Source organism: Python bivittatus, unplaced genomic scaffold (genome assembly GCF_059951505.1).
Source record: "Python bivittatus isolate LINGU-HERP-01145 unplaced genomic scaffold, Pbiv_v1 ctg000220_np1212, whole genome shotgun sequence".
Taxonomy (NCBI): domain Eukaryota; kingdom Metazoa; phylum Chordata; class Lepidosauria; order Squamata; family Pythonidae; genus Python; species Python bivittatus.
The window spans coordinates 30,060,497-30,075,748 of record NW_028277048.1 but is presented as its reverse complement, the minus strand read 5'-3'; the positions used below and the strand labels follow the sequence as shown (position 1 = coordinate 30,075,748).

Here is a 15,252-nt window from a genome sequence, read left to right as displayed (position 1 = left end):
CTAGCTATGATTCTTAAGTGACGTTCACATAACTTCTACCTAGTTAGGTCAAAGTCAAGTCTACCCTCAGCCATAAAAACCCACAGAGTGTTTCAGGACAATCACTCACTGGCAACTCAAGCTACCTGACAGGATTGTGGTGGGGTTCAGAGAAATCCCCATAGAAACTGCCTTGAGCTCCTGGAGGAAAAATGGGATAGATGTGTAATAAAATATTAAACTAAATAAAAGATTAGAAGGATCAAGATGGACACGTTTTAGGGCGAAGAAGGCAGAGGTAGTGACATACAGTATTTGACTGCTGCTTGTGTGCATCCATGTACACATCAGCTCTCACGCTCCCCCTCCTTTCCTGTTTCCTGGCAAGAGCTCCATCTTTTTAACATTTTAACGTGGCATGTATGCATCTACATGCATTTGCATTCATTCTTCAGCTTACTAAACAAAATCTATTTATAAACAGTTTTAGAACAGTTCTGAAGATTAGGGAGGTGGGGGGAGGAGGTATGCTGGTGAACTGGGTGCAAGCCATGAGGCCTTTCCGCTCTTCCCCCATCTCTCCGATATGCAAATTCCCCCTCTGAGGGCATTCCATCCATAGCAATTGAGGGTTTCTGCAGTTTTTAAATGTTCTGCTTGGCTGCACCTCTCGCCCGCTCCCTCAACTTTAAAAGGATGGGGAGCATCTGTGTCTGCCTGAGATGGTCTAAAGCTACATTTCCCCTGCAGTCCTATCTAGCATGGCCAATGCTAAGGGGTGCTGGGAATTGTATTTCAAGCCTGTCTTATAAGGAAGGAGAGCCGCGGAGTCCTTGGGGTTCTCTGAGCTTGGTTGTTTTCTTGCAGATGTTGCATTACCCGTCTAGGTAACATCTTCAGTGTCAGCGTGGAGAGCTAGTTTGGTGTAGTGGTTATAAGGCACTGGGGTAGAAACCAGGAGAACGCGAGTTCTAGTCCCGCCATAGCACGAAGCCACTGGGTGACCTTCGGCCAGTCCCTCCCAGCCCTAGAAAGCAAACCACTTCCAGAAAACATTGGAGGGAAAACTGCAGGGGCTAGTCCCAGCAGTCTCCAGGAGTCACAAACTGACTCGGAGGCACACACGCACACCGATAAGGAGGGGCGAAAGACCTCATGCCCTAACCGTGCCCGGCCCCGCAAATTCTTCGCTGCAAGCGGGCGCCCTCTAGAGCGGCCGAGGCCTGCGCGTTCGCGGCTCCGTTTACCCGGCGGGCTAGGTGGAGAAGCGGGGTGGCGGAACTTTCCAGTTGCGAGGGCTAAACTGTGCTTCTTTCCTCTCAATTATTCTGTTGTGACGGGACCAGGAGACAAATTGGCATGTCAGGGTAGCTGGAGAAGGTTTGGAAAGAGAATTGTGCAAATGAATACAGATGGGCTTCAGGCGGCTGGGCCTGCTCGCCGTTTAATCCAGGGCCTGCTCGCATTAAAACAACCGCTTCTACACCGGGCCCTAAATTGGATGAAAATTGCCCTTGAACGGCTACAGAAACCCAGAAACGAAAGGGGGAGGGGCAAGCACGGGATTAAAATAACAACAACAGACCAGGTTTTTGTTTTTTTGGGGGGGGGTGAGCTCTATTTGTTTTGAAGTGAGTGGGTAGGAGGGGAACGCGCGTCCCCCGGGGCAGTCGGAAATCCATCTGTCTCCTCGGTAAATGTAAGCAAGGGAAGGAGCGGCCCCGGCAGGGCTTTATTGAAACAAAAATTGACTTGATTGTTGGGGATTACGGAGCGTGGCACGGAACGGCGCGGAGGATAATAGATTTGTTAGCATAATAGAGCCCGTCGCCAGGAGCTGTTAGCGTCATGCCTGGGTGGAGATCACGTTTCGCGGACGGCTCGTATATCACGAAATTGAACCCCTGGAGGGTCCCCCATCAACCCGGCGAACAGCGCTCTGCCAAACCTCCCCTCCCCTCGCTCGCCGAGCTCTCCCCCACCCCTGCCCTGCCGACGAGGGGGAGGCGGGCAGGGTGTGCGTGTGGACGTAGACGCGGAGCAGGAAGCCAAGCGAGGAGGTGCCAGCCCGGAGGTATTCGGAGGGGCAGACGGGAGGGTGGGGACTGTCAAGTGTTTATTGGTTGCGGGTGAACAGAGTTTTATGCGATCGTCAAAAGCCTGGAGGCTGAACGAAATGAGAAAGTAGCGCACGGAGCGGCACCCTTGCTCCGAAACGGGCTCTCATCGGCGGCGGCGTGAACGTGCCAGTGCGCAGGGCGGGAAAATGCACCCTGGTAGCGATCCATGTCGAGGGAGTGCCGTAGCCGCACGTGCAGAGTTAGGCGCTGGGATGCAGTGCGGAGGTGCCGGCTCACTAGTCCAAATGCATATGGGCACCCCGGTGTGAAAAACTAGCTGCTTTGGAATAATGCACATTTTGATTTCACCTTTTCTCTGAGCTCAGGGCATCCTACGCGAGGATCTCCCCTCATTTTATTATCTGCCAGGTAGGATGGGCTGAGACAGAGTTCACAGTCACTCAGTGTGGTGAATGGGGACTGGAACCTGACCCTCCAACATCTTAGATCAAGTTTCTAGTTACCAAACGGGGTGGATTACAAAGCGATTTCCGCTTATTCACTCCTTGCTCCAAGCCACAGATTTTTAAAAACCATGGTTCAGTAAGTTGCAATGGCTGAGTTCACACCCTAAGATAAATGGGAAATCGTGTTTTACTACTACAAAGTTAAAAACAAAAAACTGCCACACTGTACAATTGCCTATGTAAGGAAACACAGTACTTGGCAAACACATTTACAGCAACCAGATTTTCTCAGTCTTCCCTGGCTCTGCTCACAGAAGTCTTTTTAAATATAATGAAGTATGTTGACTTGGGTGGGGGACCTCTTCCTGCATCTCCTTTTTCAGATGCAGTGTTCTGCAAGAATGGATCTTATTCACCCAAATCTTTAGGACCTCTGGGGAAGTCTTTATGTTTCTCATGGTTGTTTTGAATCTTAGTGTTTTTGTTTTAATATCTCCTTGAGATTGTAACTTACCCAGGATCAATTTAAATAGGGACATTTGCTCTTTAAATGGATCTTTTAATTGTTGATACCTGTGGAAGGTGAGGAGAGGGATATAGCTCAAATACATAAAATTGTACAAGTCATTTTGAAATGCACGTGTCTAAGAAGAATGACCGAGTCATTTCCGGTTCCGTTTATGCCACTGCTGTTCTGTCCTGTGCACAAGGTCCCCATCATTACTTTATGCTGTGTAATACAGTATCAATTAAGGCATTTGGCCTTAATTGGTGATAATGAGCCTGTCCTCCCCTGGGGTGCCTAGGGTAATTCGTGCTATCTGCCCCACCTCTCCCAGCCCATTTCCAAGGCTGGCCCGTGGCAGGCTGGCTCTCTGCCCGGCGGCTGCGTGGGGAGGCTGCTCTTTATTAAGGGCTCCCAAGGTGCAGGCAGGTCCCTGAGCTGTCAGCCTGGCCTGTTTTGCAGTCTCGTCACGCTGTTCAAATTGGGCTCAGCAGAAAGCAATTTAAAGAGTGTCAGGGCAGGCAGCTGACTCTGGTGGCAAAGGGCCCTCACGCCAGCAGCTTGATAAACGAGATCCAGCCTGCCATAGTGAGGTCGATAACCAACAGCTGAGCATGCCATGGCAGAAAAGGGGAATGACACCCTTCCACTACGCAGGCATGCACACACAAAACCTTTCACACCTGACAATCTTGCCCTGTTCCCCTCTGTGCCCCTACTAGGAATGAAATGTAGAACAAATCTGAAAAGTATTCCAGGCAGTCCAGCACATTGGAGTTGGCTGTGTCCACCCTAATCCATGATTTATTTAAGTAACCCAACTGTATGGGTCCCTACAACTTACTGAACCATAAACTAATCCCCCCCCCCACCGATTAGATGTACTGTGGATTTCCGCAGCACATAGAATTACAAGCTAGGTAATCACATTTGGATTTCTCCTGTTGTATACAGTTGTACACAGACCTCATACCATCCAGATCAGTTTTCTGCAATCCTATGCCCTTGCAATTTGCTAAAGTGTGGTTCCCATAATCTCCAACCATTATGGCTATTCCAGGTATTGCTGGCATATAAATTAGATAGATAGATAGATAGATAGATAGATAGATAGATAGATAGATAGATAGATAGATAGATGGATGGATGGATGGATGGATGGATGGATGGATGGATGGATGGATGGATGGATGGATGGATACTTATGGAGGGATCCAGGTTGGTGAAGGCTCATCCAACTGATAGACAGCAGGAAAACCAGTTATACAACATCACTGCATGATGATTTCATGCAAACCAGGAAGGATGTCTTCAAGAACTTAACAGTTTTATTGTATTGTTCAACAGACTCTTTTGGTCATTTGGGTCCTCTTCCTCCACTTCCCTTGAAAAAGAATCCATGTTTCCCAAGGCTTTGTGGCATTGTGATAAAACTTTTGTTAGGTTCCTGAAAACATTCTTCCTTTTTTGGTGTTCTATCTGGGCCATCTCCTTCCCCTTCCTTCTCCTGCATCATGATAATGTAACACAAGGATGATAAAAATAGGCAAACTTAATCCTAGCCCTAACCTCAACCCTCCAGTATTTCCAGAATCAGCAGCTTATCTGATTCAGGAAATCAGCCATGAGAGCAGGAAATTCTTTAAGTGCTAAAACGAAATGCCCAAGGATTAGAATCAGTTTGAGACGGGTGCTTGTGTACCTCTGAAGGCATAGTCAGTTAGGCCAATGGACATGAGAGCCCAGCCCTTTCTGCCTGGTTGATTGACTCTACCAGTACTTTGGGTGGTACTTGATGTCCAGCAGTGATTCTTCTAATATCTTAGTTTCCTCTGCAGCTCCCAGGAGGTTAAAAATCAACTGGGGCCACAATCAGTATGGGGTGTGGGAAGGCTTGGGCACTTCATTCCCTTTGAGCTTATGTAGGGTAGAGGGTTGAAGAGTTAGAGTTAACTTTCTCTTCTGGTGCACACAATGTAGCCTGAGTCAAGCTGAGTAAGTAATTAACAATTACCCAAACATAGATGATAAAAGACAAAGAAGGCTCTAATCTACTGGAGAAAGAAAATATAAAGAAGAGATGATAATACAAATATATGGAAAAACTGTACAGAAACAATCCCAAAGTCAGTGATACTTTTGAAGGTTTGATAACTGAACTAGGGCCAGGCATTTCAGTGGCCCCTAAAAAATACTGTTAACAACAAAGCTGCAGGAGTTGATGAAATATCAGCAGAACCTTAGCAAGGTAATGCACTTAAGGTGCTACTTGTGATTTGTAAACAGGTGTGGCAAACACAGCAGTGTCCAAGGGACTGGAAAAGATCAGTTTATATTTCACTACCAAAAAAGGGCAGTGCTAAAGAATGCTCAAATCAAATAGTTGCAGACACCTTACTAGCATGTAAAGTAAAGTTCAAGATTTTGTAATCCAGACTTTAGTATATGGAACGAGAACTCTGAGATGTACAGCAATTCAGAAGAGACAGAGGCACCTGAGATCATATAGCTAACATCTGATGGATAATGGAAAAAGCAGTGGAGTTCCAAAAAGACATCAGTTTTCATTGTATTGATACTACAATTTTTAACTGTTTAAACCTCAGTAAGCTGTGGATAGCCCTTAAAAACATGGGTGCATCATGTCTATTTGTCTGTTGATGGCCAGGAAGCAACAGCCGGGATGGAATATGGAGCAACCAAATTGTTGAAGGTTGTAGATGGTCACCTTACTTATTTAGCTTATATGCAAAATATACCTTGAGAGAAATGCTGGACTACAGGAACTAAAGATTAAAATTAACATTGCATGGAAAAACGTCATTCTCAGATATCTGATGATACTTCTAAAATGGTCAGATATGAGGAAGATTTAAGGATTCTCTTGCTAAAAATGAAAGAAGAAAATGCAAAAGCCAGTATGCTGTTCAGAATTTAAAACGCAGGCAGTGCCAACCTAGCACAAATAGGCAGAGAAGAAGTAATAACAGATCATACTTTCCTAGGCTCAGAATTTTTCAAGAATGAGGACCATAGCCATGAAATAAAGAGACAGACATCTGCTATTTGGGAGAAATATGGCAGACAAAATATTAAAGTGCAGAGACATCATACTGCCAAACAAAGATACATATTGTTAAGGCTGTGGTTTTCCCAGTCATAATAGATGACTGTGAAAGCTAGAGCATCAGAAAGGTTGAACAATGAGAAATGGATACCTCTGCATTGTGCTGCTAGAGAAGATTGCTGAGAATACCTTGGATTGCAAGAAAAAAGTATGATTCAGTACTAGATGAAGTAAAAGACTACAGACTGAAAGCACTAATAAGCTAAAGTTTAAACATTTTGAATGTAATGCAAAGGTAAGAATCATCAGAAAAATCCTGATGCTTGGAAAAATCGAAGGTAATCAAAAAATGCAGTCAGGCAAAGTGGCTAGATAGACACAAGCACAAGTTTACAAAAACTTTAAAAAGCAGTTACATACAAACAATCCTGCAAAACAGTGTCAATGAGTCACAAAGCATCAGAAGTAACTAAACAACAACTTGGTTAGGGTTGTCATATCTGACCTGCAAAACTCCATGCAAACACTGGAGGGCAGCAAAGAGATGCAAAAAGTCTGAGTCTCTGCTGCCACCTGGTGGTGGTTTAGATGTTTACAGCCCAAATATGATAACCCAAACCTACTTTAGAAGACACAAATCAATTGCTTACTGCACAGGAATCTAATCAGGAATGTGTTGTTCTAAAAATTCTGACATTTTCTGAGCTATAAAACCTATATGAGAGCCAGTTTGGTATAATGGTTCAGGCACTACTAGAAACCAGGAGACTCAGATCTAGTCCTGCCTTCGACAAAGCCAGCTGGTGACCAGTCACTCTCTCTTAGCCTTGGGAAGAAGGGAAGGGCAAACTACTTCTAAAAATCTTGCCAAGAAAACTGCAGGGACTAATCCAGGCAGTTTCCAAGAGTCAACACTGACTTGAAGGCACACACACACACAAACCTATATGCTTTTAAAATCACACTAGGATTTTTAAACTCTGGTTTGCGGAATATATATATATATACACACACACATACATACATACATACACACACATACACATACACATATACATATACGAATGAATGAATGAATGAATGAATGAATGAATGAATGGGCTGCCTAACTCTGGTGGGCTTTGGGTGGCATACAAAACTAGAATGAACCATGTAATACCATGAATTGGTGAATATATTATTCTACACAATAAGCAAGCCATAACATGTTTTACTTGCATTCTATATGAACCAGGTTATGATTTTAGTAAACCTTATGAGAGCTTTTCAGTGGAGGGCAGAGAAAACTATGTTTAGACACTGATGGGTTGATAGCTGAAGCACACCCTTTTTTCAATTGCTTTTATGGCTCTTCTCTTTGACCAAGTTAGTGCTACCCATCAGTCCTTGAGCCAGCAAAAAAATTCATTGGCATAAAATTTGCTGCCTCAACTGGTGATCCCTGTCCTTCCACTCGCACAATGCTGCCCTTATTTCCAGTGTATATTAAGGACAGGGATTGGATCCCCCCAGCTTTATTTCCCTTCCCTCCCACCAGACATCATGAGCCAGTTGAGAAACATCCACCACTCTCCTTAGTAGCATGGGACCAGACAGAAGGCGAGTTTTGACCAATGTGTAGATGTTGGGTTTAACAAAACTCATTCTGGATTTGCAGAAGTGTTATCTGCAGGTGCATTCAAAGGGAACCTACCCCCTGGTCTCTCCCTTACTTCACTGTGCAGACTCCATCTCCACCACTGTTGAATCACTTGCTGTCCAGGTAGATCCAGGTCTCCAAGCTGGAAATGGTCAGAGACCTGGAAAATAAGGGGAAGAGCCTAGTTGGAAAGAAATGGATTCTCCTACCATCCAAAACTGAATGGCCTTGGAAGACCCAATCTGGCAACTGGAGGGAAACGGCCATGGCTGCACCAGTCTAAATGGGCCAACAGGTGCTGTGCTGATCCTGCCCCCAGGGGTCACCGGATTGCATCACTGACTGGAAGGCCACTGACACATGTCAGACTGTACCCATGGGAGAAAGTAGTACTTTAACACAAGTACTGCTGAAGAGGCCTTAAGGCTGCCTCAGTATGAGCTGCAGATCAGATGAAAGCAGTGTCATGAGGATACAGTAGATCAGTGTTTCTCAACCTTGGCAACTTGAAGATGTGTGGACTTCAACTCCTAGAATTCCCCAGATGTGTGATCTTCAAGTTCCCAAGGTTAAGAAACACTGCAGTAGATCAAGGAGATTGCTTGGTATGTATGTGCTGCAGTTAGATGCATGTGAGAAAAAGCTGTTTAAAACATAAAGCAACAGGAGCCCTGTATTTTACCACTTATACAGGCATGGAAATGAACTTTCTTCTGAACTTCCTATTGCCTCTAGCTTTGGCCTAGCAAGATACGTTTATTGGCACATTGCATGCTTGCTCCTCCTTAAACAGGACAGAAACGGCCTCTACTAACTTACTCATTTGATTTATGAGAAATGTGTAAGACAGAGGCATGAAGATGTGCATGGTTGTCCACAGGAGGGGGTCATGGAGGGTCAGAAGACAACATGTGCATTGCAGTATTGTGATGCAAACCCTGTCGCTTACATTCTCGGCTGCCACACTGGAAAGTTGGGGTTTGTGTTTGTTTGGCTGGACTTTGCGTTTGTTTGTTTGCTGGGTTTCTGTGCTGCTCCAGTCCAGCAGGGTTCTGAGTGTTGTGAGCTCATGACTTTCATTTTGTCATATTGCAGCACCGTGATTTTTACCAGACCTAGGTGTCTGGGAGAAGAGATAATACAAGTACAACCCCACTGGTTCCAATGATGCTATTGTAAGTAATGTTTTATAGACTCATATATATCTAATATTGGGATTTAAGGTGGTTAGTAGTCAAGGCCAACTTTTCAGGAACTGTAGAGATAGGACTCCAGGCTGTGGGAGCAGCTGTTTACCGAATGCCACATGCTGACCTCCTGTTTCCTGACATGAGTGTGTGCTGAAGATCTGAAGGAACTAGTAATGTCACCTGTCACTCAGCAGTGCATATGTTGTTGACTTTTGGTAGGTGAAATTGTAGAACATGGGTCCATGCTTTTCCTCAGGAGAGCATACTTACCCCTTCCCAGGGCATTCCATAATTGCATTAGACTGTAGGCTTTAGATGGTTGTGGGCTTCAACTCCAAGGGCAGTTGGAGGGCCCAAGTGACATATAACACAATACATCGAATTAAATATGTTTAAAGGTATAGATGCAATTTCAGTAGATACGACTCAGCGGCTGAAACTCCCATTAAGTCTTTGGGGTAAGATTCATGTTAATCACAATGAATAGTACCTAAGAATTAATGCATATTATATGAGGGATTGCAATGTTAATCCTACTAGATACTTTATTTATTTTATTTATTTATTTATTTATTGGATTTCTCTTCCACCCACCTCCCCTACAATAGATTTATACAGATATACAATGTGTATGGCAGGCTAAAATCCCTCAAATACCCTTGGCCAGACTGAGGTTGCCTTATAATGACGGTGGCTTTAGCCTACCAGATTTCCAACGATCATTGGGTTTTTGTGTTAACATCTACGTTCTTTTGGAATGAGGTTTTTTATGATTTTCCTCTCTTTCAGCTCATAGGGAGAGCAAGTGTGTAACACCTCTGTAAACCCAGCAAGTCTTAGAGTCCAAGTACAATATGCCAAGCAGGGATCTTTGAAGGCTGCTAGGCACATTTGGTGATTAATAGGTAAGTGGTTACGTTTCGATCCCAAATCACATAAGAAATTGATGACATGTAATAATCCAAATTTGAAAATGGTGGGAAAGATTGGAATGCCTGGACTAAACAGAAGGTCAGCACTTTAAATCAGTTGATTTCTAATGGTTGTTTTAAAGATTGTGAGAGATTGTATCTTAAGTATGACTTACCTAGAATATGTGGTTGGCAATATTTGTATTAATTAAATAGTACGGACCAGATGCCCTAGCAGCTTTCGAGGGTGCCTGCAATTTTAAGGCTTTAAGAGATGCAGCACTTGAATGAAAACCAACGATTCAATTTTATAAGAAATTAAAAAGTAAAATGAAAGTTAGTTTTAGTCATGTATCTGGACTGTGGAATAAAAAATGGGAACATCCAATTTTGAAGACTCGATCAGTCCAGATGTTGAGAAATGTGAAATATACTTCTTATGATTTAAATATAAAATTAATTTATCAGAAAATATTATTTTGTGTTTATAGGGCCCCTTAAATAATGTTTAAAAAAGGATGGACATTAGGTGATTTGCACTGACGTTGTAAGAAATTGGAAAGTTCTTTTACTCAAATGATCTGGTCTTGTTCAGCTATAGCCTTGTTTTGGTTGCAGTTGCCATATATGTCAATGCAATTTTGGGAAAACATAGTTAATGCGATGTTAAATATATTCCTGAAACAAGGAATTAATATCTTAGTAAAGAGGATAATTTTATATAATGGAAAGAAATTTAAGATTTTATGGAATGGAACCAGGATATGAGTTTGTTATCTATTTTTTAAAAGTCTCTGGGGTCTAACAGTGAGAGGATGATGCAGTATGTTTTTATATGGTTAGATTTAATGATAAGCCTAAAGATTGTATTAACTTTATATCATTATCTATAGTTATTATAGAAATCTTTTTCTTCCCTGTTAGTTTTCTTTTTTTTTTCCTATCATGTTTATTTTAATCAGTAGAATATATCTAGGTTTTCTTTCTTTACTATCTTTTTTTTGCTGTGGGCGTGGTAGGGTTTTTTTGACTTTCACCATTATTAAACAAATAATACATGTTTTTAAAATTGAAAGGGCCCAGTGTGGCAGAAGAGGATCAGAGTGAAAATCTGAACATCTCTGCAGAACTTTGCATGTCTGTTTTCCCTGGGAAAATGCCCTCCCAACCCTGCTTGTGCCCTAGCTGGGCTTCTGGAATTCCATGGGGTGGGTCCCTTCATTATGGCATGCACCAGACTGCAGGCAGTCTGTCAAGAGAAGTCCTTTCCCTGGGCAGTTGTGCCTGCTGCCTTGACAGGCTGGCAGAGACATAGGCCTGGACACCTGCTGGCTTTTTGAACACAAGCAAGGACGGAGGACTCTCTCCTTGCTGGGAGTCACCTCTTGCCCATGCTTGATGAAATATTGAAGCAGGTTGCTGGTGACAGACTGCTGCCTGCCTCAGGCTGTGCAGGAGCAGGAGTGGAGGAGTGTGGATATTAATCTGAAGACAGATGGGGCTAATGGATGGGTGCATTTAAGTCAGTCAGAGGAGAGGAGAGATGCAAAAACTCATTGCCAAATCTGCATGCGGAGGGTCGAATGGCAGAAGATCCCTAAGGACCAGAATCTTGCAGGGAGAATGCCCTGCACAGGCATGGTTCAAAGGAGGGCTGGTCCTTAGGTCCCCTTCCTTTACACTTTCAGGGTGAGGAGAAGCTCAGTGGTATATTGTGGCATTGAGCAAAGAGACAGGCGGTGATCGGAGGGAAAGGTGAAAAGTAGATGGGCTGCAAGGCAGAAGGGAACCTGTGGTCCTGCGTTCACCTTTGAATAACAAGCGGCATGTGTTAGTAAGACTCCCAGAAGCAAATCTGGGAAGTTATATCTAGCACAGATAGTAACCCTGTTGCTACTGGCTATTTATGACTAGGATTAAAGAACAGGCACCGTTCTTGGTTTTTCTTCTTCGTGCCACTTAGTGCAATCCTTTGCGTGTAGACTTGGAAGTAAATCCATTATGTTCAGTGGGTCTTATTTCCATAAATTGAGAATAAAATTGCAGTCTTGTTGTTATAACACAAATGAACACCTGATTGTGGTTTGTGGGATCTGTTGTGTTTTGTTTTTTGGGGGGGTTTTTTTGGCTAGAACTTTGATACTCACCAACAGAGCCTAGTGCTAAAGATGCCCATTTTGAATTCTCAGTCTAGGATTAAAAATTGACAAAGAATTCTGTACCAAAAATATACTTCTTCTTATCTGCCCCCCAAGTTTTATTCATATCTGTAGGGCAGAGGAGGACAAATTAAATTGTAGTACTTCCATTCTTGGGAATAAAGATACATAGAAATTATATTCCGTAAGTAATCATTTACTGCCCTTTTAGAGCACAAAATAAATGGCCAGGGTCAGCCATTCTGCCAGGGTTTGCCCTGTAAAGAATGCCTGCTGTGTTAAACCCTTGTTTTGCAAGAAATCCAGGTTGACCCAGCTGTTTGAAATCTATTTAATATTGATTAGCAATTAAAAAGCAAATATTAATTATTCTAAAAGCAACAATAACACTGCGTTTTCAGAGAGGTGTTCTCATTATAATTCAGCCTAAGAAATGGAAAGTTAAACCGGTATAACCTTCTATAAATGACTTCAAAACTGTCCAAAATTTGATCTTCAAGGAAATAGGGAAAGCTAGGAGTTTCACAAGCCATTACAATGAACTGATTTCTGAAAGGGGTCCCTAAGAAGCATTTAAAAATCGGTACCCTTCAGATTTACGGTAATAAGACATACCCAGATCTTAGCTTCAATAATGCACAATCCTCCTTCCCCTAGCTATGCTCTTTAGCTCTGGTCAGCAAGGACTTTTATTGGAGAGCCATTTTTGATAAAAGAGTCAAAGAGTCAAGGGCAATAAAGGCTTTAGGCAAAACTTAATTATTATACCTTCCCCTCCTTCCACCCCCAGGCATCTTGCTGTCTGCTGGACAGTATAACATTAGCATCTCAAGTGCAGAAAAGGGCAATCCAAATAGTCGAAAAGCAAGAGCACTTATGAGAAAAAGGGAAATATTGGAGGCTTTTCGTTGGTAATAAGGGCACCTAAAGGAGGACATGATAAAGGGGTTGATAAAATGATGCACGGGATGGGTAAAGCAAACAGAGTTTTCCTTCTCATATCGGCACTCAGATAACCAGTGAAATTGATTGGTATTATATTTAGAACCAAGGGAACTAAAAGCTGCTTCATGTAATGCATCGTTAGCTTGAGCATTTTGCTCCCAGGCTAGGTGGCAATGACCATTGGTTTAAAGATGTGTGGGTGTGTTGGTTGAGGGGTACCCAAACTCCTGGTGGATAGACCTCTCAGGAGGCATCAGCTATAATGGGGCTAAAGGAAGCCTGCAGGTCAGAATCTGCATGGTCCTGCACACCAGTAAACAACAAAGTAGAGTGATGGTGCTTATCTCATGCTTGAGGGGTTCCAAGAGATACCTGGCTGGCCTCTATGGGAAACAGTATGCTCATCAAGAGGTCCAGTCCTGCAGAGTTCTTACCTTCCTACATTGTTAAGACTGTTTAGGGTACATGTTTTATATTTATCAGAAGTGTCAGTAATTAATAGTTATGCCCTGTTCAGGACCCGATGGCTTCTCTAGAACAGGGATGGGGAAGCAGTGGTCTGCCAGATGTTGTTGAAGTAAATTCCCAGGCAGCACTGCTGGGATGAAGGATGCTGTGAGTGGTAGTTTAGTGCAGTAGTTCTAGAGAGCCACAGGTTCCCCATTCCTGCTCTAGAGAAATCTGCCCTCAGTGGGTGGCTTCCAGATACGTTGCACTACCATTCCCATCACCCTGCCAGCATGATCACTGACTGTGCTGACGATGGTAATTTAGTTCCAACCGTTATGGAGGAGGTCTATGGGGACAGAGAAAGTTAGGAAGTAAATTTTGCCTCCTCAGCTAACCCCGCTCACAAATAATCAAACTGCAAAACAACATTGGCAGCATCTAAAGGCAAAGACTATAACACACATCCATGTATTGTTTTGGCAGGCGAATTAAACTTTTGCTTAAAGCTTCTAGGTATTCTGTATGTTATTGTGGAGTTTATCACATTTTCTTTTACGTGGAAATATATTCCAAGTGTGTACTAAGTTTCACAGTAGTGTAGAGGTAGTATCTATGGATATAAAAATAAGTACTAATAAAATGTAAGAATTGTGCTATATGGGCCACTTTTCAAGAGTTTATTTCCTCAGTGTGGCTGTAATATTTCAAGATCTGCATCACAGAGGCAGGACCAATAGGATGGGTTCTTAGAATGAAATTGCCACCTGACCCTGACTTTTGTGGACTTGCACTCTAGGGCTCCATCATATGGTGGCTGACCATTTATGTCCAGCTTCTCACTTTCCATAAGTAGTACAGTAGTATATCAGAGGACCTCAAATCTCCATCTAGATCCAGTTTATCTCCAAACACGTCTTTTTCTGAACTCCAACTTACAGCATAGGATATGCATAGGTAGATTATATAGGTGTAGCTTACATTGTACAGCACACCTATATTTACATGTCTTCCCATGTAAATCACAGAGATTAGTCACTGAAACTGATGGAGACTGAAATTTGCAATTTGTTTGGAAGTAGCTTGTTCATCATTCTAATCCTGTAACTTCAGGAAGCTATGTCTTGAAACCTGACTGATCTGGGAAAGGGTTTTGCCAAAAAGACACTCTTATGAATAGGTTAAGAGTTGGCAACATGCAGTCCATAGTTGTCATCTATCACCACTTCCCAATTAAATTAAATGTACAGTGATTTTGAGATTGCTAAATTTCCTGGGAACACCAAAATCTCATAAGAACTCAAGTGAGAGTACTGAAATTCCATGGGAAACTTTGGACAAGGTGTTTGGGAAGTATCTCCTGGGGCCTTCAAGTTTCCCAGGTAGGTGTCTATCTCACTGCCTGTCTCCACTGCAGCTGTGCCCTGAACTTCTTCCTCCCTTCCTCCCTCAGTGGCCCTAATAGGCATTTCCCCAAAAAAGCAAAGAGCCAAACCCAGAGGCACCAAGGTAGTATTATTTGCCAGCCCTTAATGCACCACCCGCCTACTAATCAACTTCTTTTTTACTGATGAAAGCCCCTTCCTTCAGCACAGCAAGCCCTGTGGACTTTAACCCTGTTTAGCATTATATCTAGACCGTGGGACGCAGCTGTGGCAAAGTAATTCCTGAAGTGTATCTGTAGAATTTAAAATCTACCTGGGTTTGATTTCTTGGATGCAGGGGCATATATAATGCACACACAGAGAGAAATTCTTTGGTGGAACAATGCCACCAACCCCCATGGGTGGTTCACTTGTCTTGTTTCCTGTGTTCCTGGAAACCTTGTCTGCTTTATCAAAACACCATGTACTTATTTTTCTTCTGTCAAAAGCTGGAAAAGA

General features: G+C 43.0%; 1 long non-coding RNA gene across 1 annotated transcript in view; it reads left to right on the top strand.

The window, feature by feature from the left end:
- Positions 1-1,857: 1,857 nt before the first annotated feature.
- LOC112540416 (uncharacterized) overlaps positions 1,858-15,252 on the top strand; it is a 39,491-nt gene continuing 26,096 nt past the window's right edge. Inside the window, exons 1-3 of the long non-coding RNA XR_003084499.2 lie at positions 1,858-2,053; positions 8,813-8,892; positions 9,697-9,812. This is a non-coding gene — a long non-coding RNA (uncharacterized LOC112540416). The remainder of the gene's footprint in view (positions 2,054-8,812; positions 8,893-9,696; positions 9,813-15,252) is intronic.